We start from the raw sequence: 25,027 nt of genomic DNA, 5'->3' as shown, positions 1-25,027 counted from the left end.
TGAACTATAAAATTTTAAAATTGAAACAAAGTGCTTATTATGCTAACACTGAATGGCCATTTTTAATAGTATATGGTTTGTAGTATATTTTCAGCACTCTGCATTTTTTACTCCTTATAATTAAAGTGTTGCATTCATCTTTCTAGTGTGTGTGTGTTCATGAGGACAACTTACAGGAGTCAGATTTCTCCTACCATATGCATTCGGAGCACTGAACTCAGGTTACCAGAAGTGGTGGCAAGTGACTCCACTTGCTGCATCATCTTTTAAGGACTATTCCTTATAATTTTAAGGAAAAACCGATTTTCCATTTTCTGTGACTGACCCATGTACATGATTATAAATATTATGGAAATGGAAATGTAGGGAAGTTTGGAATCTAGATCAGCTATGCCTCTTGGAACTTGAGATAACGAAGATTCCCCATGCAGTGTTATCACCATGGCACCCAGTCTTCACACATAGTAAGTCCTTGAAATGTGGCTGCTACAAGAGAAGAATTCTATGTTCTGTTGCTGAATGTTATTTCATTTAAATTTGCTCTTTGATAGCTAGGTGATGCCAGTGGCCACCATGTTGGATAGCAGGTCTGGGTAAGACGAATAAATGAATGCTGAGATGTATACAGATAACACCACTGGGAAGATAAGTGAATGAAGCTGTTCTCTGGGAGGGACTAAGCTAGGTAGGAATATTGTTGACTCTTCTCTGGAAATTCTGAGACCAAGTTGCTGGAGAGGGAAAGAGGGAGAATGGAGAAACTCTGTCTACCTGAAATCACCTTCAGTTAGATGGAAAGAGGCAAGTTGGACAGAGAAGGGTTTTGAAAGCCATAGAAATGAAGCAGCAGCTTTTAAGACAGAGCTTCAACACCAACCATAGGGCTGGCATGCTGCCCTTTGGCTGCTCTTTGATGGAACTATCCTGTGAGAGGCTTTACACAGGCCAGGGTATGTCAGGAATGAGAACGTGTGCTGAGACATGCGTGTCTGGTTTCTGACTTAGCAGCAGTTCTTTCCTGTTTTTTCTCCAAGTAGCATCGAGTGTTTTCTTCAGGGACCTGCCATTTCCTCATCCTATGCAGTGCTAAAAGGTCTTTAAATCTCAAAACCTGGGTTTGGACTGTTCATGTCTATTGGTAAAAATAGCTTACCAACCTTAACCTAATGATTAGATAGGGGGTGAACTTAATGAGCCAACTAGAATGCTCCTTAAAACCATTTGCGGATACTAGCCTTTTCTCTGATGCTGAGGGCTAGAAACAGAACTTTGGATTTGATAATGTCTTGCTTCCCGAAGAGAAGAAGCAGTTACAAAGACATTGACATTCAAGTCCCCACTTGTGCTTCTGCTAGAATCTACTTTGTGGCAAATCCCTACTATTGGAGCTAGTTCTCTCCTCCTTCCCTCCCTCTCTCTCTCTCTCTCTCTCTCTCTCTCTCTCTCTCTCTCTCTCTCTCTCTCTCTCTCTCTCTTTCTCCTCTCTCTCTTTCTCCTCTCTCTCTTTCTCCTCTCTCTCTTTCTCCTCTCTCTCTCTTTCTCCTCTCTCTCTTTTTCCTTCTCGTATGTGTGTGTGTGTGTAGGTGTGTGTTTGCACATGTGTGTGGAGCCAGCCTCTCTTACTGAACATAAAGGTCACAGATTTGACTAGGTTGGCTGGTTAAGGGGCCTAGATTCCTGCCATTGTCACAACCCCTAGAACTGAGGTTACCAGTGCATTCTAACATGGCTAGCTTCATATGTGGGTGGTGTAGATCTGAAGTCATGTGCTTATGCTTGCATGGTAGATACTACCCTGTGCCTTTTGATTTTTTTATATTCATAGAAGTTGGCTGGAGTTGGGTTTCTGCAACTCCTAAGCAAGAAATAAATACGTTGGTTTATAGAAGACATGTCTCAAGTTTTGATAGATGCTTCTTCATTAATTAAATCTAAATATTTGTCTCTGACATACAGATGAAATAATGAATTTTAGTTAGTGGTGAATAACTGTGGAGTAGAACAATTTTCACTCTATCACTAATTTAGTGATATGAGATTTAAAGGAAAACTTATTGGGGACTGTGGACTTCCCCAATATCATGACAATTGTTATATAAATGACCTTAAAATAAATCCATCTGGGAGTATGCCTTCTACTTTGGCATTGGTAAAACTCAAAGATAGACTCTCCAATAATTGTGATCTCATGAGGATCATCATTCTTAGGCAACTGACACATAGGGAATTAAATTTTGAAATAGGAGTCATGGTCAGTATTTACTCTCCTGACAGAACCATCAACAGTCATATTGCTCTTTACTCCATTCTCCCATCTACTTGTACTGAGAAGCCTTTGAAATTATGAAATAGTTGGATACACATGGTTGACACCAACCTTGGGAAGAAACTTTAGGCTAGAAATCCATACACCTTGTTTGTGCACTTTCAAATATGCCATGAATTCTCAAAAGATAAGCAGGCAACACTATATGAAAATGAAATCTCCACGGTTGATCTAAATATTTAGGTAACTAATTGTTGTCTATTAAGATTGACCAATGAAAGATCCATGTCATCTGTGTCATGTGAATGTGCTCTCATGAAAATGGGAAAAAGAAATTGAGTAATGAGGAAAGAGCCACAGAATATTGAAGGTTAAGATACTAGTGAGAGGAGAAATAAAATAAATAAATAAATAAATTTATTATAAGCTAAAAAAGATATTAGAGCGAGAGCTTGAGAATGATCATGAGGTTTATGAATTGAGTGATGGTGAATGATGTTGATAGCCTGCATTATGAAATGGTACACAGAGAGAGTTGGTAAGAAAGGGGGCATGGGAGAGGGGAAGAGGAAGAAAAGCATGAAGACAATTGGGGGGTGGGTAGGAAAGAGAAAGGAGTACAAGAGGAAAAAGAAGGGCAATTAGTAAATGAGGAATGGCATTCAATGAGAATAAAACATAATATAAAGGATTAAAACAACAACATACAGATAAAAATAAGATTGTGAATTGAGTCTATGGAAAGAGGGAAGTTAGCATTTTCGTTGTCTAGAAGCTAAACTAAGAAATGTGTTTTAGATACAAATAGTCATAATTAGCAATGATATTATGGTGTTAGGGAATGGAGTTCTGACATAATAAGAGTGAGCACAAGTATGGATTCTACTCTTTTATTTTCTAGCCATGATGCTCTTGATTTCATCTGAGAGATTCCCAGGAGTCGTGTGGCAATGTCTACAACAATGTTAGATCATTATACCCAGAGAAGAAAGATGCTACTAGGATCTGGGTGGCACAGATCAGAGACCACACTCAATATATGACAGCGCACAGAGAAATACTCATGACAGATGATGGTTTATTCTCTCAGTGTCAATAATGTTGAAAATGAGAAACCTGATCCTAACTAGGGCATTTCTTAAGCACTGAATGTTCTCAATTATAAAGCAGGAATGGCCAACCATTCCATGAGCAATTGAGGGTTTGATAAGGTAACTCATGCCAAGTTCAGGTGTTGGTAAAACCTTGGGATCTCCACCATCTTGGCTGTTGTTTTTTATCACTATATGTGCTTGTCCCTGAAACTGGATAACATGGTAATTAGAAAGAGTATGGCTTTAGCAAATGTATGTCACCATCTTTGATTTTCTAATCCTCTTTTGTGAGGAATAGTCAGGGCTGCATAGAGAATGGATGAGAGAAGCTCCATTTAGAGGGCTTCTGGATTTTGTTTCAACTCTGGAATCCCCTGAATACTTCACCTGTTCATATAAAAATGCTCCCTGCAAATAGGTTCTTACTAGTCAGGATGTGCGGTGGGTCATTACCCAGGTTAAGACTAAAACTTCTTTGGCAGAAATGGTTTTCAGGAAGTCAAACTGATTCCATTTCTGTTCGTCTTCAGGATGGATTGTTTTGTGCCTGGATGGAAGGATAGATTCATAAATAGATACTCTATAGAGCTTAAAATATATAAATATATAATTAGATAGATAGATAGATAGATAGATAGGTAGATAGAGGCAAGCAGATACTAGACATATGGTAGGTATTTGGGGAGTACATCTAACTAAAGATCACCAGATTTGCTAATGGAGATGTGCATATACATAAATAGAACAGTAGATAAGTCATTAGACAGATAAAAGATGACAGAGGCAGATGAAAAATATACATAGACAGAAATACAGATAGGTAATAGGTAGATGTCTTAATTACCTTCCATTGCCATGATAAAATATCATCACCAAGACAATTTATAAAAGAAAACATTTCATATGACTTGCAGTCTCAGAGGGTTAGAGTCTGCAATGGTGGAGTTAAGGGAAGTTGAGAGTTCATATCTTGATCCACAACCATGAGACAGAAAGAAGGAACACTGCGAATCATATGAGTCTTTTGAAATTTCAAAGCAATCTTCAGTGATACAAGGCTTAAAACAAGGCCACATCTACTAATCCTACCCAAACAATTATATCAACTGGGGACCAATATTTAAATATAGGAACCTCTGTGGGCCATTCTCATTTACATAGATGCAGACAGGTATTTGGGGGCACCTCTAACCAAATAACAGCAGATTTACAAATAGAAAAATACATGTGTATAATAGAGATAAGGGTAGATAGCTAAGTCAGTACACAGATATATAGATAGACAAGATATATAGATATAAGTAGATAAGTGAATAGATAAATACATAGCCGAACAGAAAGACAAATGTTTATTCATGGATAGACAGACATGGAGATGCATGGATGGGTAGTTATACAGATGATGAATGTTTGGAGTGATTATAGCAGATTTACTAATGGAAATAAGTGTATACATAAATAGACCAAAAGTTGGATAGATATATCTATAGGTGAATAGATAAATGATAAACAGATAGATGTAGATATATAGGTAATCAGGTAAATCGATAGGTGGATGGATGAATGAGGGTTAGGTAGGCAGGTAGATAGCATATATTTGGGGGTATCTGTAAGCACAGAACATCAAATTTACTAGTGAAAAATATTTATTTGAATGAGTGCATATGTTATAGCTACATATTTTCAATTTTCAAGATGGCATAAATATATTGACTGGATCTTGAGAAATATAATTATTTTGTCACCAGACTCTCACAAATTGTGTGTGTGTGTGTGTGTGTGTGTGTGTGTGTGTGTGTGTGTGTGTGATAACAGAAAATCACCTTCATAAGAATTGGATGAGAGGCACAAATTTGAACAATTCCTTCTCTAGTCAGACTCACTTAGTCCCTTAATCCTTTACCCTGGCAGCTGCTGTCCCAAGATGTGTTCAGCTGCACAGAGCACTAATAAACAAACACAGCTCAGGGCTGATGGCATCACAGGGAAAAATACCACCTATTTTCGGTAAATAGATTGCGATCAAACAGCAACTGAACATTTAGCAGAAGAGGAAATCAAGGAAAAGGAATTTTGACTTGGTGCCCTTTAAGCTACAAAACAAACACAAGAGCGTGGAAAGAGACTCAGACAAATCCTTTCAACATAGCCAGCTCTTAAGGATGATTCATCAAGCTCTTGGCCAGAGTACTAGAGTAGTTCCACCAAGGTTAAAGGCAAATAAAAGCAAACAGTAAGAAACAGTTCACCAATTGAAGATGTGTGCTGACATCAGCATTAAACACCTTTTTCCTCCTGCCTGTTTTCATGAGTCTGCACTGGAAAGGTTTTGGGGGTCTGTCTTTTATAAGCAGAAAGGAAAATGGGAAAATAAGCTACTGAGCATGGACACTTGCCTGTTGTCAATTGGTCCTGTCTCCTCCCAGCCCAGTCAAACATGATTCCCATTTGGTAAAGAGGTGCTCCTTAGTTGAAAGATTGGAACTCAGGGTGTGGCCACATCACTTAAATCACCACACCCCCTTGACCGCAGTAACTGCTCTGATCTTGACACACCATCTTTTATAGTCAATTTTGTCATGGTAGTCAATACAGCTCCTCTATTAGTAAGTCTGTATTAATGGGTTTTTTACATACATAAATACAGTGATCCTGTATCCCAGTGTGTATGGATATTCATGTGTGTAAGGGAGGCTACATGTGCACATGTGCGTGCAGGCTAGAGGTCAACATCAGATGTCTTCTTCTATCATTCTCCACCTAAATTTTGAGTCAGAATCTCTTACTGAACTGGGAGATTGACAATTCAGTTACACAGGTTGATCAGCAAGCCCCAGAATCCTTCTGTCTTCACCCTTCTAGTAATACATATTTATAGATGTATGTATATATTTTTGGCACCCCTCTTTCAATTTTAAGAATTCTTTGAGCCCAGCTAGGTAAACTTGGACAACCTTCTAATCAACTACATTGATTCTATCTATGGTCACTGTGTATCCAAGGCAGGTCATTCTGTCTGTCGTATTTAAGTTGTTTATGAGTTTCCCCATGACACAACTTGGTGTACAAAAGGGATGGTTCAGGGGATACATAGAGTCAAATGAAGTGGATGCTAGATCTGCTCTAGAGAAATGTCATATGTTTGACATTGTCATTTTTTCTGTTTATCTTACTGCATCTGTGTAAAAATTGTACAAAATCAGTTTAAAACCTCAGCAAGGAGCAGATAGCAAAATACCTCTGGCTTCTGCATCCCTATCTCTTAGAGTAAGGGGTGGGAAAAGGCAAGGGACTGCCCATGATTGAGAGGAGTGGTGTTAGCAAGAAACTTCTTTCTCAGGGGCATGGCAAAGATGGGAACTCCAAGGGACCTGAGGGGTATCACTTCAAATATTCTTTGTGAAGTTCTTGAATCAATTAATGTTCAGATTAAAATTTATATTCATGGTGTTTCGCCTACATGTATATATGTGCCCTGCATGTGTGCCTAGTGCCTATGGAGGCTTGAAAAAATGTGAAGGATTGCCTAGAATTGGAGTTATAGATAGTTGTGAGCCACCTTGTGGATTCTGGAACCTAAAGTTGGGCTTCAGTCACATTTTTAATGTGTTACACTTCAATTCACTATCTGTGGGGGGTTGGGGGTGCTATGCTATACATATGGAGGTCAGAGGACCACTTATGACAGTCACTTCTCTCCTCCTACCATATGTGTCCCAGGGCTTCAGAATTGGCAACACTGTGGTTTGAAAACTTCTCTGCTACAGTGATAAAAGCACTGGCCAAAAGCAACTTGGGGAGGAAAAATATTTGGCTTGTAAGTTACAGTCCATCACTGAGGGAAGCCAGGGCAAAGACCTCAAAGGCAGAAACCTGGAGGCAGGAACTGAAACAGAGACCATGGAGGGACACTGCTTACTAATTGCCTCTAGTATATAACCATCTCATATAGTTCAGGCTCATCTAATGAGGCATGGTAGCACCCATAACGGGTTGAACACCCTAAATAAATTCGCAGTCAAGAAAATGCCTTACAGACATACCCACAGGCAGTTCCTCAGCTGAGGTTCCTTCTTTGCAGGCGTGTCCACTTGAAAGGCAAGACCAGCCATCCCAGGCAGCAAGTACCTGTTGAGCCATCTCACACCACCCCAACACCATCTGTAAGAAAAAGGGTATGCCCAGCAAGTGAAATGTGTTAAAAAATGAGCAGTCACACAGAATGAAAAGACAAGCCTTCCCCGTCTATGTATTCTACCACAGCACACACGTTACAAAATTCAGAGACATTATGTATTTTCTCCTTATTATCTCTTTAGCACACACCTACAGGCTACTTTTTACTCACATCTTATACTTGCAAATTGCTTGATTGCTTCACGTGGCAACAATTTTATAATGTTTCTTTTTCCACAGAGAGGAAAGGAAGATAATTGTTCTGTTGATTGGAGTGTTTTTTCTGTTATTGTTGATGTTTGTGCTGCAAAAAGCACATAGTTTCACACAGGTTCCTGCTGTATGCTGTAGTGCTGCAGGTTTTTGTCCTAAACCGTCAAGACTTGAAATGATCTTTATTTACTATGCTTCTTATGCAAAAGGAGACCATGTAGCACCTAAAGTCACAATATGTAAACTTTTTCTCATGTATTTATGTTTGTTTATATCTAAATAAGTTATATTTAATTTTGATCATGTAATGATTGGATGAAGTTTGTACAGATATAACTATACTTCTACTTCCCTACATTTCACATTTTTTAAAATTGTAGTAGTAAGGATATCTCCTGGTTTTTATTTTTCTGTTGCTGTGGTAAACACCATAAGTGAAAGCAACTTGGAGAGAGAAAAGATTTTATTTCAGATTACTTTTCCAGGTCACAGTCCATCATAGAAGTCAAGGCAGGAAGTCAAGGGGGAAATCATGGAGGAACACTGCTTACTGGCTTGATCCCTGACTCAAGTTCAGGAAGCTTTCTTATATAACACAATCCAACTTGCTTAGGGATGGTGCTGCCATTAGTGGGCAGGCCTCTCCCACATCAACCATCTTTCAAGACAATTATTTGCAGACATGGACACATGTTGTTGTGACCAAGGCAATTATCCAGTTGAGATTCCCATCTCCCAGGTATCTCTGACAATAAAAGTAACCAGTACAGGATGAAATATGGGACCCTGAGCAACTCAGGCAAAAAGTCTACCCTGTCCCAAATAATTTTTCTTTCTTTTAATTGAAAAACAAGACTTTTACATATAATATATTGTAATTACAGTTTCCTCTCCTCCAATTCTTCCCAGATCCTCCCTACTGTCCCTTCCACCCAAGGGTTATTTCATTTTTTGTGTATATGTAAGTGTTCTATATGTGTATGCACACATATGCAGGTGCCTGCAGAAGTCAGAAGAGAACATCAAATTCCCTAGAACTAGGATTATAAGTGGTATGAGCTATTGAAGGTGGGTGTTGGCAACCAAACTTCACTTATCTGCAAGGGCAGCAAGTAATTGTTACTGCTGAGCCATCTCTCCAGTACTCAACATGGTGTTTCTTTACCACTCCTCACATATCTCCAGGTCTGAAGGAAGGTGTATCCTTAGTATATATATTCATCTAGGCACAACTGTAATCACATTTGGTCAAAACCACCATGATGGCTCCTGTGTGATCCTAGCCACCTTTTCCTACATAGTCCCCAGCATACTACAAAAGACAAAACCACAGAGTGATGTGTAGAGCTTTATGAACAGAACAAGCCAGACTCTGCTCTTACCTTGAGATACACTAGATGACGTTCCATCCAGTCTTTACACTAAGCCCATTTCTATCCTAAATCCTGGTGATGCACCTATCTTACTACCACCCAGGACCACACTTCTGCCAGTAAGTTCCCCCAGGGCCACTTCTCATGTGCTGGACTCATTGGAACATTGATGACATTTCTGTTCATCATTTCTACCTGTTTTGTGGTGAATATGCACAGAGGTTAGCACACCTTTTCCTTGAGGCGATTGCAATCCTGGCTCAGAGCAACCCTGATATTCTCCATGTAAGTGACTGAAACTACTATGATGTCCCACGATCATTCCAAGTAAGATGTGTGCTCAACTCACACTCTTAGGTGAATTCACAGAATGTGTGAGTCATGTCAACACTACTACTTTAGTTAGGGTTTGTATTTCTATGATAAAATAGCACGGCACACAGCAAGTTGAGGGAGAAAAGGGTTTATTTGGCTCGACTTCCACTTCACAGTCTATTACTAAAGGAAGCCGGGGCAGGTATTCTTGAGGCAGGAACTGACATAGAAGGCATGGAGGAATGCTGCTTACTGGCTTGCTCCTCATGGCTTGTTCATCCAGGTTTGTATAATACCCAGGGTGTACCAGTCCAGGGGTAGCACTACCCACAGTAAACTGAGCCTTCCCACATAAATCATCAGTTATGAAAATATACCACACAGACCAACCTGGCAGGGTCATTTTATCAATTGAGGGTCTCTTTTCCAAAATGACTCTAGCATGTTTCAACTTGACATGAAACTAGCCAGCACAGCTACTCCATAAGAAATGTGAAGTGTGTTGAGGGACTATATCCAGAGGAAGTCATTCTCTAACCCATGCATAACTGAACACTCAGAGTATGACTCTCTATATTAACCACTACTGACTGCAAAAGAAGCATCTCTGACCAACACTGAGAGAAGTGAAATCTGTTTATATAAACAAATATTTAGAAAGCAGTTTGACAGCATGACCATTTAGTAAAACAGCAATAAGTTTCACCTATGACCTATGACCTTCCCAGTCGCAGAAATTTAAACGAATTCACAGTACTGGGTATTGAAATCCCTCCTGTGGAACAGACTTTATAGCCAATCAAAAAACATAAGTTCTGTGCTACCAAATTGCATCATTGGGCATATCTTGCCACACATCAACATTATAGCATACAGAACCAAGTGCTGGTTAACACCATTGATGTCTTTTTTCCACAGCAGACTGAGTAGCACCTGCTGATATTGTGTAAGATAGGCAGGAAAGAGAGAGAGAGAGAGAGAGAGAGAGAGAGAGAGAGAGAGAGAGAGAGAGAGAGAGAGAGAGAGAGAGAGAGAGAGAGTTTCCTGATCAAGGGCCTTACCCTGTGGTGGCTATGGTGAGTACTGGGATTACAAGTAGAAGCCACCATTCCTGGTACCTTTTGAAATATGTCTCCTGAGAATTGGACTCAAGTTTCCATCCTTTCAAGACAAGCACTCTACTGGTTGAGACATGTCTTCAGCCTGCCAAATATACCTTTGAAGTTGAATGTTGTCCCAGGGTCCTGGTGAGTTAGCCATAGCACACAGCTCCTAAGAGAACATACTAGGTTACTACTGAGAGTCATCCCAGAAGGTATAGAATATATTTTCTTTCAATAAACACCCACAGAACATCTCCTTATTTACAAAGCATCCACAGAGCATCTACCATGTTTTGAGCACTCTGTAAAACAGCTGGAAGACAACAATGCACAGAACTGGAGAAACACTTTTGACATCAACCAGAAAGATTAGTATGCATCCTGTCTGGCCCTATCCTCTGTATTATCTCAGTCCTTCTCTGTCTCTGGGCTATTTCACAGCTCTGTAAATTGTAGAAAACTGATAGTAATGCAAATGATTATTATTCATAAAAATGTAAATTATATCCCATGGAATATGATGGATTTTTGTCCTGTGGATATTGACCAGTTTGGCCAGTTTTACTCTATTTATAATTTATTTTGACTATTTCTCATGCCTATTTATTTTCACCTGCCATTCGGGTTCTCCTTTGAAGTATTTGTAACATCTTACAGGTTCTTGCATTAATTAAAGAGCTACATAAAATTTTTGACATGTGTTCAAGTTATATTCATAGTGAGAGTCAGGATTTTGTCATTTCTAAACATTTTCCCTATAGCTGCACATCATGGTCTATATCTGTGTAATAACCCAGGTAAACATATTTACCATGGATTAATTTCTTACAATACACTGTCAGGTTCTTGAGAAGTCCTGGGAGTCTATATAATATGGAGAGCTAATGTCATCATTTGATAGGACAGAAGCCACCCATGAAGGTGATATGAGATTGGACAAGGTAGTGTTTATCAGGTGTATGTAATATGTGTAGGATGAGGTAGAAGTGAGAAGCACGCTTACTTGTCATGCAACAAGAACTCAGGACCATTTCTCCTGGAGGGCATTCAGGGTTCCAGGCTTTGGACAGCACTTCAGAGAAGCTGGGAGATTTGCCAGCTGCCCCCATCTGTGCTGCATGATAAGAGAGTGTGCCAGGGAGTGATCTTCAAACAGGATGAGTCCAAGGACTTGAGAAGACAGAGCTGAGAACCTGGGGCTACCTGTCCCTCACCTTCCTTTCCTGGGACAAGTGTTGGAATTTCCTGCTTTGATGATCAGTCAAATGGTGACCTTTGAAGTGCTTGCACTCAAGGCCCTGTAGCAGTGTATTTCGGAAATCTGTGACATTGTTAAGACAGAAGAAACTTGGTTTTTCTCTATGACCACTGTAGGTCATTAAATCTATTTTTATCCAATACCATCATTACTTAAAAAGGGTCATCTTGGACCACTGTGAAGGCTCAGCAGGTAAAGACACTTGCCTGAAGCCTCACTATTTGAATTTGACAATAGAAAGAGGTATTCAATTTTCACAAGTTGTTTCCTGGTCTCTTCTTGCACTCATGCACTGTGACAATCTGGCTCTCTCTCTCTCTCTCTCTCTCTCTCTCTCTCTCTCTCTCTCTCTCTCTCTCTCTCTCTCTCTCTCTCTCTCACACACACACACACACACAGAACAAAATAAATGTTAAAAATATGATTTCAACTGGGTGCCCCCCAATTTCCTTTGCTGTTGTTTGTTTTGGTTTTGTCTTAATCCTGGCTAAAAAGTGATTTCTGTATAAACCTGGAATTGGTCATTTTCTTTGGTGTTCAGGGCCCTCTTCTTTTAATGGCCTTTCCAGGTTTCCCCCGCCCACATACATCCCATCTTCACTCCTCACTATTTTGTTGTGTGGTGTTATGGGTTGACCACTTTCTGCCAATGGCCAGTTTTACCCTCTTCTAAAGAAATTGTTAGCTGAGCTTCAGGGAAGAGGCTCACAACACTGATTGAAGATGGCTTTGTATGTTCATTTAAAATTCAAAGGATTCCTGAATTCTGGTCCGCATGATATATCGAAACCAGCATGGTTCAAGAGGAGAAAAAACATCCTTTTCTGAGCCTGAATAGAACAAAAAGGTAGAAAAATAGAGATGCCTATGGTTTTTTGCCTTTAAGCCCTGGTCCTCCACATTGGTAGGTTTTCCTAATCAGACTATGACTCACATGTTTGGTCGTCTGTCCTCTGGATCACATGACTAGCTTCCTGATTTTCCATCTTGCGCCTGAGAATTGAGCTTCTTGGCCACTGTAGTCAATGAGTTTATTTTTATCATGGATCTCTGTCCGTGCTTGCGTGTGTGTGCGCAATATAGATATATAGTCTACTGATTGCTTCTCTAGAGAATGCTGATGAATACAGATTTAAAATGCAGTATTAAAAGTACCAGTTAAGAAGATTCTAAGGAACTCTTAAAGAGCCTGAGAATCTATGTCCAGGAAAGTCACTGTGGCATAGAACTCATGCTCCTAATTCTAAATGTATAGACGTAGAAAACACAAGACATGTCCGTCTTCTCTCTCTATTGTTCCTCATTGTTTTTTTCACTTGTTTGACTTTCCTCTTTAGATAGAGAATGTCCAAAAAGTGTGTATATCCCATTCATTATGCTATTCTTGCTTCACACCATCTGTACTATGGTTTAGCTGGGGACCATTTCTAGGTTATATTAAAGAAGAAAAGTAGTTGAATTGAGACGAATTTTTTGGCAATGACTATTCAGCAAACAAGATTTACTTTTGCTTTTTTGGCAATACAAGAGATTGAAATTGGGGCCTTTTACTTGTTAGACAAGCACCCAGCTATTGAGCTACATCTCAAACATTTACTTTGCATTCATTGAATGCAGTGCACTGTGTTAGGAGCTTAGGATACTGTGGTGAACAAGACTCTCTCTCTCTCTCTCTCTCTCTCTCTCTCTCTCTGTGTGTGCATGTGTGTTAGGAAAATATGTGTATACAACAGAACAGGTATATTTCATAAACTATTAGACACAATGGAAAACACACCAAAGGCATTAAAAGGCAACATCTCTAGCATTCCATTTTTTTACTATGTTCAGTTATCTACCCAGTATGTTGGCGTACTCTGATTAGCTGCTGTCTATGATAACCTATTCTCTTTTGCAGTGATGGGCTTAAAGGTGGTCATATAAATCCATGTCTACCTAATGAGAAACACAGTATCAAGCTTCATCTCCAAAACTGCTTTTACCTTTACATAAATATACATGAGTGCAAGAGTCTTCTCTTATGATGGATCATATTAGGATCACTTGAAAATATTTGCAGCTCTCTTATGGCCACAAAGAAATGGAGCAACAGTGGGACATGTCTGTGCTTCTGATGCCACCAAGGAGCAACTTCATTGGTCATGTCTGGAATCATTAAGTAACATAGCTTCTCTTCAGTTTTGACACTTGTTTGAATTGATTTGTCTTTGTATTAAAAGAAAACTAACTGATGCTGGGTAGAGTGGGAACGAGATGTTCCAGAATGCCAAAAGGTTCTGTGATAGAGGACAAACTGTTTAAACACTGTGTTTAATTAACTCAGGCAAGGAACTCAGGGAAGTGTGAAAGTCATAACTTAGTAATGAACTTGGTCTTTAACAATCTTGAAAGGAGGCCATCATGGAGGAGAATGCACAGAAGTGCACTCACAGGGAAGGACATCTATTTTCAATGTATGTAACATCATTCCATGGACTGGAGTCATGGGTTGAATAAAGACAGAATAAAACAAAAAGCAACTGAGCAAAAGCCTGTACCTCCTTCTGCTTTCTGAATATGGGTGCAATGTGACCAACTATTTCATGTTCCAGACCATGCCTTCTCCATCATAACAGGCTTTATCCTTCCTAAGCTACTTTGTGGCAGGTATTTTGTCAAAGCAATGAGATCATAACTTATGTAAGTATGTTGGGGTGAATGGATGTTAAAGGAACCAATTAAATACCTGGCATTTCAATTTCCAGTCAAAAGGGAGAAGGAAACTACTTTTAATAACAGAATTTGACACTACAGAAATCATTGAAATAATTTTTGTTCACTCTTTTGGTAGCCAGTCAAGGGGTGTGGGTTTTTTCCTTTTATTTGAAATAATCATGATAACAACTTTGTCCTTACAAATTGCGTTTGTCTTCTAAGGTGTTTACTGGAGCCTTACAAGAAGCATAATTAGTTTCCCATGAATTAATGATAGCTATCAAATGGGGGAGGGGTGGGTAGAATGAATTCCAAATAAATACTTATTGCATAATTAAAGCTGAAAGAATCCACTATGAATAAAATATATTTGTATTTACAGTGCATAAATCTAATGGCTACACTGTGGGGCAACAGAGTTGTTGAGGTTTTGCTTTTTTATAAGAATACTGAACAGTGTTAAATTAGTAATGGGTTGAATACATTTCTTAATTATGTTGTGGCCATTGTGTTCAGAAACATCATTTGCAATAAATTGAGTCCCATTTGTATGCATGCAGAACAAGGAGAAAAATGCCTGTATTTTGAAAATCCGAATGCACTCCTGGGAATGCAGGTTAATGCCATCTGCTGCTAAGAATGAGTCCTTGGTTTCAGAGATGGCAGTTGCTTCAAGACTTGTCATGTAGTCTTTTCATCAGGCAATGATGACTGCAGATGTACATATATCCTGTCTCAAGTAGAATTGGGTCCTTCAGGGCTCTACAGAAAGCAAAGGGAAGTGGATGAAGTTCATAGGTTCCACCTTTTCTAATTTTTTTAGGAAATGAAAACACATAATAAAATATTTTTCTTAAGGGAGGGCAAAAATTATATGTTCTCTCTCATGTGTTAATTTTAGATTTATATGTCATATTAGGGTATATATGACATTTATGTGACATGGGAGACGATTATTTGAGGGGATGAAGGTGACAAGTAGTAAGGAAAGGGGCAAGAGAAAGCAATGAGAAAACATTGGTAGACAAGTATGGAAGTGTCATAATAAAATCTAGTAGTTTGTATGTGGAATAAAAATAGTAATAAAGGATAGAGGATGTAATTTTCTTATGGAAAAGATTATAAAATAAGAGAAGGCATGATCATAAAACAAGTCCTAGTCTAAATCATAACCACTGAAGCTTTTGAATCCAACTTTATTTGGAAGAGGCTGCTATGAAATGTAATCCTATGAGATATGCTAATAAAATCATATTAAGGAATTCAAGGAAGAGTGTACACCCAATGGTAGGAGTCTATACAAAGAAAAGACTTGTGGAATGAGATGCAGCAAGAGCCAGGCTTATGCTCTGTTTCCATGGATGTACTCTTTGGTCTAGCATAGACTATCAAGAGACATAAGGAGAAAAAACAGCAAGACAGTCTGAGACAAGGATGATGTGTCCACAAGCCAAGGAATGCAACTAATGGCCACTCACCCAAGAAACCAGGAAACATCAGGGGACAGTTTGTGCTAAAACTTCCAGAAAAATAAGCTCTCCTCTGTGATTTTTCCTTTTGCTTTGGTAAAGTAACACATTTTCCTTATTTGATGTCCAGAAGTTCATGGTTCCTGTCTGGTAACTTTAAAAATGTGACTCAATCAAAACTGAAATCAAACACAGAAAATAATTGTGGGTCTCTCAATCCTTGTGTGAGAGAGAAAGATGGGGCTTGCAAGGTAGGAACAATTTGTGAGACCTGATTTATGGAGGGGGAAACTGAGGCAGACAAGCTAAGCAGCTTATTATATAAGATAGGTGAGAGAGTTTTTGTTTTTGTTTGTTTGTTTTTAAAGTTACATTTACCTATTTGGAGTATATGTTTGTGTTCAATGCCTCTCATCTGGGGGTTAGAAGACAACTTTAGGGAGTTTGTTCTCTCCTTCTACCACGTGGGTTCCAGGAATAAAAGTTGGGTCAGCTTTACTTAGTGAGCCATAGGCTCACAAAGTGATCTGAATGAATGTGTGCTGGCTATTTTTATGCCAAATTGACACAAAGTAGGGTCATATGGAAATAATCTTAAAAGAGAAAATTCTTCATATGGTTTACATGTGAGCAAGTCTATGGGGCATTGTTCTTGATTAATGATTAATTTGGAAGGTCCTACGCCATTGTGAGTGGTATCACCACTGGGCAGCTTGTCTTGAAATGTATAAAAAGTAGGATGCATAAGCCAAAGCCAGCAAGCCAGTGAGCAGCAATTGTCTATGGTCTCTGCTTCAATTTCTGCCTCCAGATTCCTGCCTTGACTTCCCTGCATGATGGACTGTAAGTTGTAAGATGAAGTAAACCCCTTTCTCCCTGAGCTGCTTTTAATCCTGGTGCTTTATTACAGCAATAGAAATCCTAACTAAGAATTCATATTTACAGACTCTACAGCTGTACTTTTGGGGATAAGAGCCACTAATCATCACATGTAACTACTTAAATTCAAAGTGATCAGACTTTACTGAAAAAAACTTCAGTCCTTTGGTCCTGTAGTAACATTACAAGGACTTAGAAGTCATGTGTAACTAATAGCTACTGTATTGGCTTTTAAGGAGTTTCCAATATGGCTGAAAGTGCTGTTTCCTAGAGTTTGGAGAAGTAGCAATGGCACTGCCCTGGGGTATATTTATAAAGTGATCTGCACATAGACAAATGGTACATCTGTATGTGTTATGATTATATTTTATATGTTTGTTTTGTGTGTTTCTGCATGCATGTATGCATGTGTGTATTTATAGAATATGGACAAACTTCATCACAAATCTATTCTAATGTGGTTAAGTTCTCAAAGAGGCAGGAAACATATTCAAAAAAATCATAGGAGAAAACTTTCCAAACCTAAAGAAAGACATGCCAATGAAGTACAAGAAGCTTACAGAACACCAAATAGAGTAGACCACAAAAAAGTCCCCTAGTTACATAATAATCAAGACCCCAAATATACAGAATAAAGAAAGAATATTAAGAGCAGCTAAGGAAAAAGGCCAAGTAACATATAAAGGCAAACCTATTAGAATTACATCTGATTTCTCCATGGAAACTCTGAAAGCCAGAAGGTCCTGGATAGATAGTCTACCAACAATAAGAGACCATGGATGCCAGCCCAGACTACTATACCCAGCAAAGCTCTCAATCACTATAGATAGAGAAAACAAGATATTCCATGACAAAACTAGATTCAAGCTTGGACATATCCACTATCCAAGCCCTACAGAAAGTTCTGGAAGGAAAGCTCCAACACAAGGAAATTAACTACAAACAGAAAAACATAGGCATTAGATAACCCCCCCTTTACCAACAGCCAAAAGGAAAAAGAGGTGGAATTCCACACATAATTCCACCAACAAAGCCATTCCAAATTAAAACAGAATGTGCAATCAATGGTCATTAATATCCCTCAATAGTAATGGCCTTAACTCACCCATAGAAAGACACAGGCTAACAGAATGGATTCGAAGACATAACCCATCCTTCTGTTGCATACAAGAAACACACCTCACCCTCAAAGACAGACATTACCTCAGAGTTAAAGGTTGGGAAAAGATTTTCCAATCAAATGGACCCAAGAAACAAGCAGGGGTAGCAATCCTAATATCTAACAAATTAGATTATTAGACTTTAAAATAAAATCAATCAAAAGAGATGAAGGAGTTCATTACATACCCATCACAGGTGAAATCCACCAAGATGAAGTTTCAATTCTGAATATGTATGCCCCAAATACAAAGGCATCCACATTCGTAAAAGAAACATTAAAAATACTCAAATCACATATAAAGCCCCCACACATTTATAGTGGGAGACTATAACACTCCACTTTCACCCCTAGACAGGAATACCAGACAGAAGCTTAACAAAGAAGCAAAGGGTCTAATAGAAGTAATGACGCAACTGGGATTGACAGGCATCTATAGAACATTCCATCCACATAAAAAATATACCTTCTTTTCACCACCACATGGAACCTTCTCAAAAATCAACCACATACTTGGCAACATATCAAACTTCAGCAGCTTCAAAAATATTGGAATAACTCCATGCATCTTATCAGATCACCATGCGTTAAAAGTAGAATTCAACAACAACACAAATTGCAGAAACCCTACAAACTCATGGAAATTGAATAATGCACAATTGAACCATTCCTGGGTCAAAGAAGAAATAAAAAAGAAATTAAAGACTTCCTAGAATTCAATGAGAAGACACAATATACCCAAACTTATGGGACACTTTGAAAGCATTGCTAAGAGGAAAGTTCATAGCACTAAGTGCCCACATGAAAAAACTGGAGAATAGTTATACTAGAGAATTAACAGCACAGCTGAAAGCTCTAGACCACAAAGAAGCAAACTCCCCCAGGAGGAGTAGATGCCAGGAATTAATCAAACTAAGGGCTGAAATCAATAAAGTAGAAACTAGGAAAACAACACAAAGAATCAGTGCAACGAAGAGTTAGTTCTTTGAGAAAATCAACAAGATAGACAAACCTTTGTCCAAACTTACCAAACATCAGAGTGTGAACATGCAAATTAACAAAATCAGAAATGAAAAGGGGGACATAACAACGGACTTTGAGGAAATTCAGAGAATCATCAGGTCATACTTTGAAAACCTGTACTCCACAAAATTTGAAAATTTAAAGGAACTGGACAATTTTCTGGATAGCTATCACTTGCCAAAATTAAATCAAGAACAGATAAGCAATTTAAATAGACCTATAACCCCTATGGAAATAGAAGCAGTCATTAAAATCTCCCAGCCAAAAAAAGCCCAGGTCCAGATGGCCTCAGTGCAGAATTCTACCAGAAATTCAAGGAGCAGCTTATAACAATTCTTCTCAAAGTATTCCAAGCAATAGAAGCATAAGGGTCTTTGCCAAACTCTTTCTACAAGGCTTCAATAACCTTGGCCCCCAAGCCACACAAAGACACAACTAAGAAAGAGAACTTCAGACCAATATCCCTCATGAACCTTGATGCAAAAATACTCAATAAAATACTGGCAAATCGGATCCAAGAATACATCAAAACAATCATTCACCACGATTAAGTAGGTTTCATCCCAGGGATGCAGGGATGGTTCAACATGTGAAAATCCATCAATGTAATCTACCATATGTTTCAGATGAAAAACAAAAATCACTAGATGCAAAAAAAGCCTTTGACCAAGTCCAACAACCCTTCATGATAAAGGTCTTGGAGAGATCTGGGATAACAGGAACATACCTAAACATAATAAAAGCTATATACAGCAAACCAACAGCCAGCATCAAACTAAATGGGCAGAAATTCAACATGATTCCACTGAAATCAGGAACAAGACAAGGCTTTCCACTCTCTCCATACCTTTTCAATATTGTACTTGAAGTTCTAGCTAGAGCCATACAACTACAAAAGGAGATCAAGGGGATATGAACTGGAAAGGAAGAGGTCAAACTTTCACTATTTGCAGATGATATCATATTTTACATAAATGACCCAAAGAACTCTTACAACTGATTAGCACCTTCAGCAAAATGGCAGGCTACAAGATCAAGAAAATCAGTAGCCCTACTATATATAGACGATAAAAGGGCTGAGAAAGAAATCAGAGAAACATCACCCTTTATAATCGTCACAAATAACATAAAATAGCTTGGGTAATGCTAACCAAACAAGTGAAAGACCTGTATCACAAGAACTTTGAGTCTTTAAAGAAAGAAATTAAAGAAGCACTCACAAAATGGAAATATCTCCCATGCTCTTGGATAGGTAGGATTAATGGAATATCTGTAAGAAATTGGCAAATTTCTTTATATATGCCATTTATCAAAATTAAATTAAGATCAGGTAAACAATTTAGGTACATCTATAACTGCTAAGAAATTAAGAGTAGTTATTAAAAGTCTCCCAACCAGAAAAAAAAATAGCCCAGGGTCAGATGGTTTTATCATAGAAACAAAAAAGAGCTAATACCAATACTCCTCAAATTATTCCACAAAATAGGAACAGAAGGGACATTGCCAAATTGATTTAATGAGGCCACAGTAAGCCTGATACCCAAATCACTTAAAAACTCAACAAAGAAAAATAATTACAGACTAATTTCCCCATGAATATTAATGCAAAAATACAAATCAAATTGAAGAATATATAAAAAGGATCATTCATGGTCAAGTAAGCCTCATCTCAGAGATTGGTTCAACATACAAAAATCTACCAATGGAAAAATCTATAAATGTAATCCATCATATAAACAAACTGAAAAAAGCATGATTAGAAAATTCAATGTATGATGCCTAATGATGATTACTGCTGTACTCATAGACTGGTGCCTATCTCAGTTGTCATCAGAGAGTCTTCTTCCAGTAACTGATGGAAACTGATGCATAAAGCCACAGTCAAACTTTATGTTGAGGTGAGGGAATCTTGTTGAAGAGAGGGAGCAAGGATAGTAGGAGCCAGCTGGTCAAGGCCATCACAAGAAAACCCACAAAATCAACAAACTCAGTCTCAAAGGAGCTCACAGAGACTGAAATGACAACAAGGGAGCCTGCATGGGACTGAACTAGTCCCTCTGCATATATGTGACAGTTGTGTAGTTTGGTCTTCTTGTGGGACTCCCAGCAGTGGGAGCAGGTGCTGTCTCTAACTCAGTTGCTGACTTTTGGACCCTGTTCCTCATACAGAGTTGCCTTTCCCTGCCTCAAAATAAGGGGAGGTACTTAGTATTACTGCAACTTGATATGGCATGCTTGCTAATATCCGTTGGAGGCCTGCCCTTTACTGAACAAAAATAGAGTAGGAGTGGATTTGGGGGACAGAGGGGAGGTTGGCAGAGGTGATGGGAAGACAGGAGGGAGGAACTACAGTTGGATGTAAAATAAATAAATAAAATTAAAATTAAAGAAAATAAAAATAATAGTTTCTAAAATGATCAGATTTAGGGGGTGCTGTGACCTGGTGGTCTGAGGTGGTTTCAAAGAGCAATGTTCTCCATGGGTTCAAGTATTTGAAAACTTGGTCCCCAGTTGGTAGTACTCTTTGGGAAAGTTATGGTGTGGTGATATCTTGCTTGCACAAATAAAGCCTGTCTGAGGGTCAGAAAATGGGGCTTGCCACTAGATAACCATAGAGGTTTGGAGGTCTGTATAGACAGACAGGAAGTGAGGTAGCTGGGCAGAAACAGAATATAAGCAGGAAGAAATAGGAAATCACTCTCTTGTCTGCTGAGATGCTAAGGAGGTAAGGTATGCATGTCTTCATATTATGGATCTTTTAGAAGGTGGGACCTGGCTGAAGAAGTATGTTACTGGGGATGAGCTTTGAAGTTTTATAGCCTGCCCCCTTTCCTCTTGTTATCTCTGTTTCATATGTGTGAATAAAATGAGATCAGCCTGCTTCATCATTCTGTCACCAAGCCTTTCTTTCCTTTTGGCATGCCTCCCCACCACCATTCACTGTATCTCTCTAGAACTATAAGCTGAAACAAAGCCTTACCCATTTGCTAATTGTTGGTGTATTTTATCTTAGCCACAGACAAGTAACTAATGCTTATCCATCTGGATAAACAGTTGTGGTCTTCCAAAGCACCATGACTGGTGTGATCATACATCATTGGGATTCACTGTTTTATAACTGGTTCTCTGAACAGTTAACTATGAGAGTCATAATTAACTCCCTGACTAACAGCCAACTTTTAGTGAATATAACTGTAGCAATTGATTCTGTTCCATAAAGGGCACCATGTAATAATTGAGTCTTAGTATAATAATGGACTCTGTGTAATACTTGATTCTGATAATTAACTCCTGTGAGACTTGGTAATAATAGACTCTATGTAATAATTGACTTCCTGTGGAATAAACGTGTAGACATAATTTTCTGTGACAATTTATTATTGGTATGGTAATGTGCTCTATGTGATCATTGGTTGTTTGTGTGGTAATTGACTCCCTGGGTGATACATGATTCCATGCAATAACTGGCTTCAGTGTAATAATTGGATCTATGGCTATTAATTGACTCTGAATAGCAACCAACTTCACAGTAAAGGTATCCTTGAGTAATAACGAATCCTTCTATCATGGTCACCAACCTGTAGATGTTTTGACTAGCAAAGAGTATAGTAATGATCGGGTTGCTTCCTGTTTGGGGGTGGTAGAAAACCTTCTAACTATTTAAATTAGTTTAAGGTATCAAGAAGAAGAGAACTCATTAACTTATCCACCTTGGAAGTCTGGAAGCTAATTGACCTTCAGCCTAACTGCATCCACAGCTCACACAAGATCCCCAGTCTTTATGCATACCTTTCCAGCTTAAGATCTGGTTCTATCCCCAAAGAGGCCCACCCCTGGCATGGTGGGAGGTGACGGTAGCAACACAGACTTCCATGGCATATAGAGAGTCTCATGGAACCTAAAAAATGCATGTTTTCAGCCAAGTCTAGTGGAGCAGATCTGAAATCCCATTCCCTGAGGAGTTTGAGGTAGGAGGATCATAAATCTGAGATCTACAGAATGACTTTAAGTTCATCATGGGAAAATTAGCACTATTGTTTCAAAATTCAAAGCAGAAAGTGGGCTGGATATTTATCTCAGCAGCAGAGGCCTTGCCTGGTATGCATTGAGACCATAGATTCAATTCATCGTACTACAGAAAAGCAAGCTTTCCTTTCAGCCTCTGTGTCAGTTTTCCAAGGATATGATGGCCTTGATATATTCACACTTGAGATGGTAGAGACAGACTTCTCAATTGATAAGTTCATCTTTATCACAGGGGCTGGCATGCATTCAGAAACAAATGGCTGTGGAGCAAAACAAACAAGCAACCGCTGTAGCCTTTGTTTACAACCTGGAGAGACAAGGCTGCCAGAGGGTGAGTACCAAATATATGAACTGTTTCAGCAAGCTTTTCTATTTGTAGGGAACCACAAGTGGTCTCTAGAACCATAACATAGAGACTTTTGTGTATAGAGCTGACTGCTTTCCCAAGGAACATAAACACAGGTAAGAGGAATGTGAAGCACAATAGTCATGGTAATATTTTGCTCTATGAGTTTTCTAAAATTAATGTCTACTAGGCACAAAGTGTTTAGTAATATGTATTTGTTGTAAATATATCCAAGGGCTGGGGAATGTATCTCAGTGGGAGAGTGAATGCTTAGCATATGTAAGTTCTTGGATTCAATCTGTAAGCCAGAAAAGAAAACACAGCACAACAACAACAAAAACACAGTTAGTATTCTCATGAAGTGCCTACAAAGCATGGAGTGTGTTTTGTGTTTCTTCTTCCTTTTCTTTTCATTCTTTCTCCTCCTAATTTTTTTCTTTTTCTTCTTCTTTTGGTTTACTCTGAGGAAAGCAGTGTCTTACTCCACAGCTCAAGATAGCCTTGAATTAGCAACAATCCTCCTGCTCAGATTCTCTAGATTTAGGATTAGAAGAATGCATCACTATGGCATACATCACCATGCATACATCATCATGCATGCATCATCAAGGCAAGCATCACTGCAGCATATATCACCATGTATGAATCACCATAGCACACATTGCCATGTCTACATTACCATGAATTCATCACCATGTCAGGTGAAATTTCAGTTTCTAAACTAACATTTTGTCTTGGTTATTTTGAAACTTGGAAATGTTAAGCAATCTACATCTATGGTTTTTCTTTATTTAAAGGCAATTAATTAATAACATTTTAAAATTTCATTTTTCTTTCCTAAAAATTAAGCAAATTCAAACATGCCATTATCTGAAAAAAACCCCTAGCCAGAAGAATGGTGTTCAAATTTCTTGCTACTTTGGAGTAGCTGGGAGAAGACGCACTTTTTTTATTGTTTATTTTCTATTTCACTCTCTTTTTTTCAGTAAAAGTTTTGCAGTGCTAATAAAATTTGAAAGTATTGTCTAAACCTCATTTGCCCCAACTGATATGAAGGAGAGGGTGGCAAGAAAGAGATGTTTCGGCCCCTGTTATGTCCCCTTTTCTTCATCTTTCAGATCATAATGCCAGCTTTCCTTCAGAACAAACATCTTCCTCTGCTACTGGCGTGAGCTCATGTCCTAGTTTTATGTCTGTTACTGTGATAAAAATTCCCTGACAACTGCCAGACCGTGGTGGCACATGCCTTTAATCCTGGCTCTTGGAAGGCAGAGGCAAGCAGATTTCTGTGAGTTCCAGTCCAGCCTGGTCTACAGAACAAGTTCCAGGACAGTAAGATCTACACAGAGAAACCCTGTCTCAAAAACAAAACAAAAAACAAAAACAATCTCTGACAAGAATCAATTTATGTGAGGAAGGAGTTTACTTATTTTACAATAAGTTACAGCCCATTATTGCAGGCCAGTTAAGTCCAGAATTTAAGATATCAAGTCCACAGTCAAGAGCAGAGAGATAATTGCACCCATGCTGCATGCTTCTCATCTAGAATTCCCTTGTTCTATTTTTTTCAGGAGGCCTTCCTAGGGAATAGTTCTGCCCACAATGGGTTGATTCTTGCTATGTCAACTAACAC

Source organism: Mesocricetus auratus, unplaced genomic scaffold, assembly GCF_017639785.1.
Source record: "Mesocricetus auratus isolate SY011 unplaced genomic scaffold, BCM_Maur_2.0 Super-Scaffold_100007, whole genome shotgun sequence".
In the NCBI taxonomy this organism is placed as follows: domain Eukaryota; kingdom Metazoa; phylum Chordata; class Mammalia; order Rodentia; family Cricetidae; genus Mesocricetus; species Mesocricetus auratus.
This window is presented reverse-complemented; position numbering follows the sequence as displayed.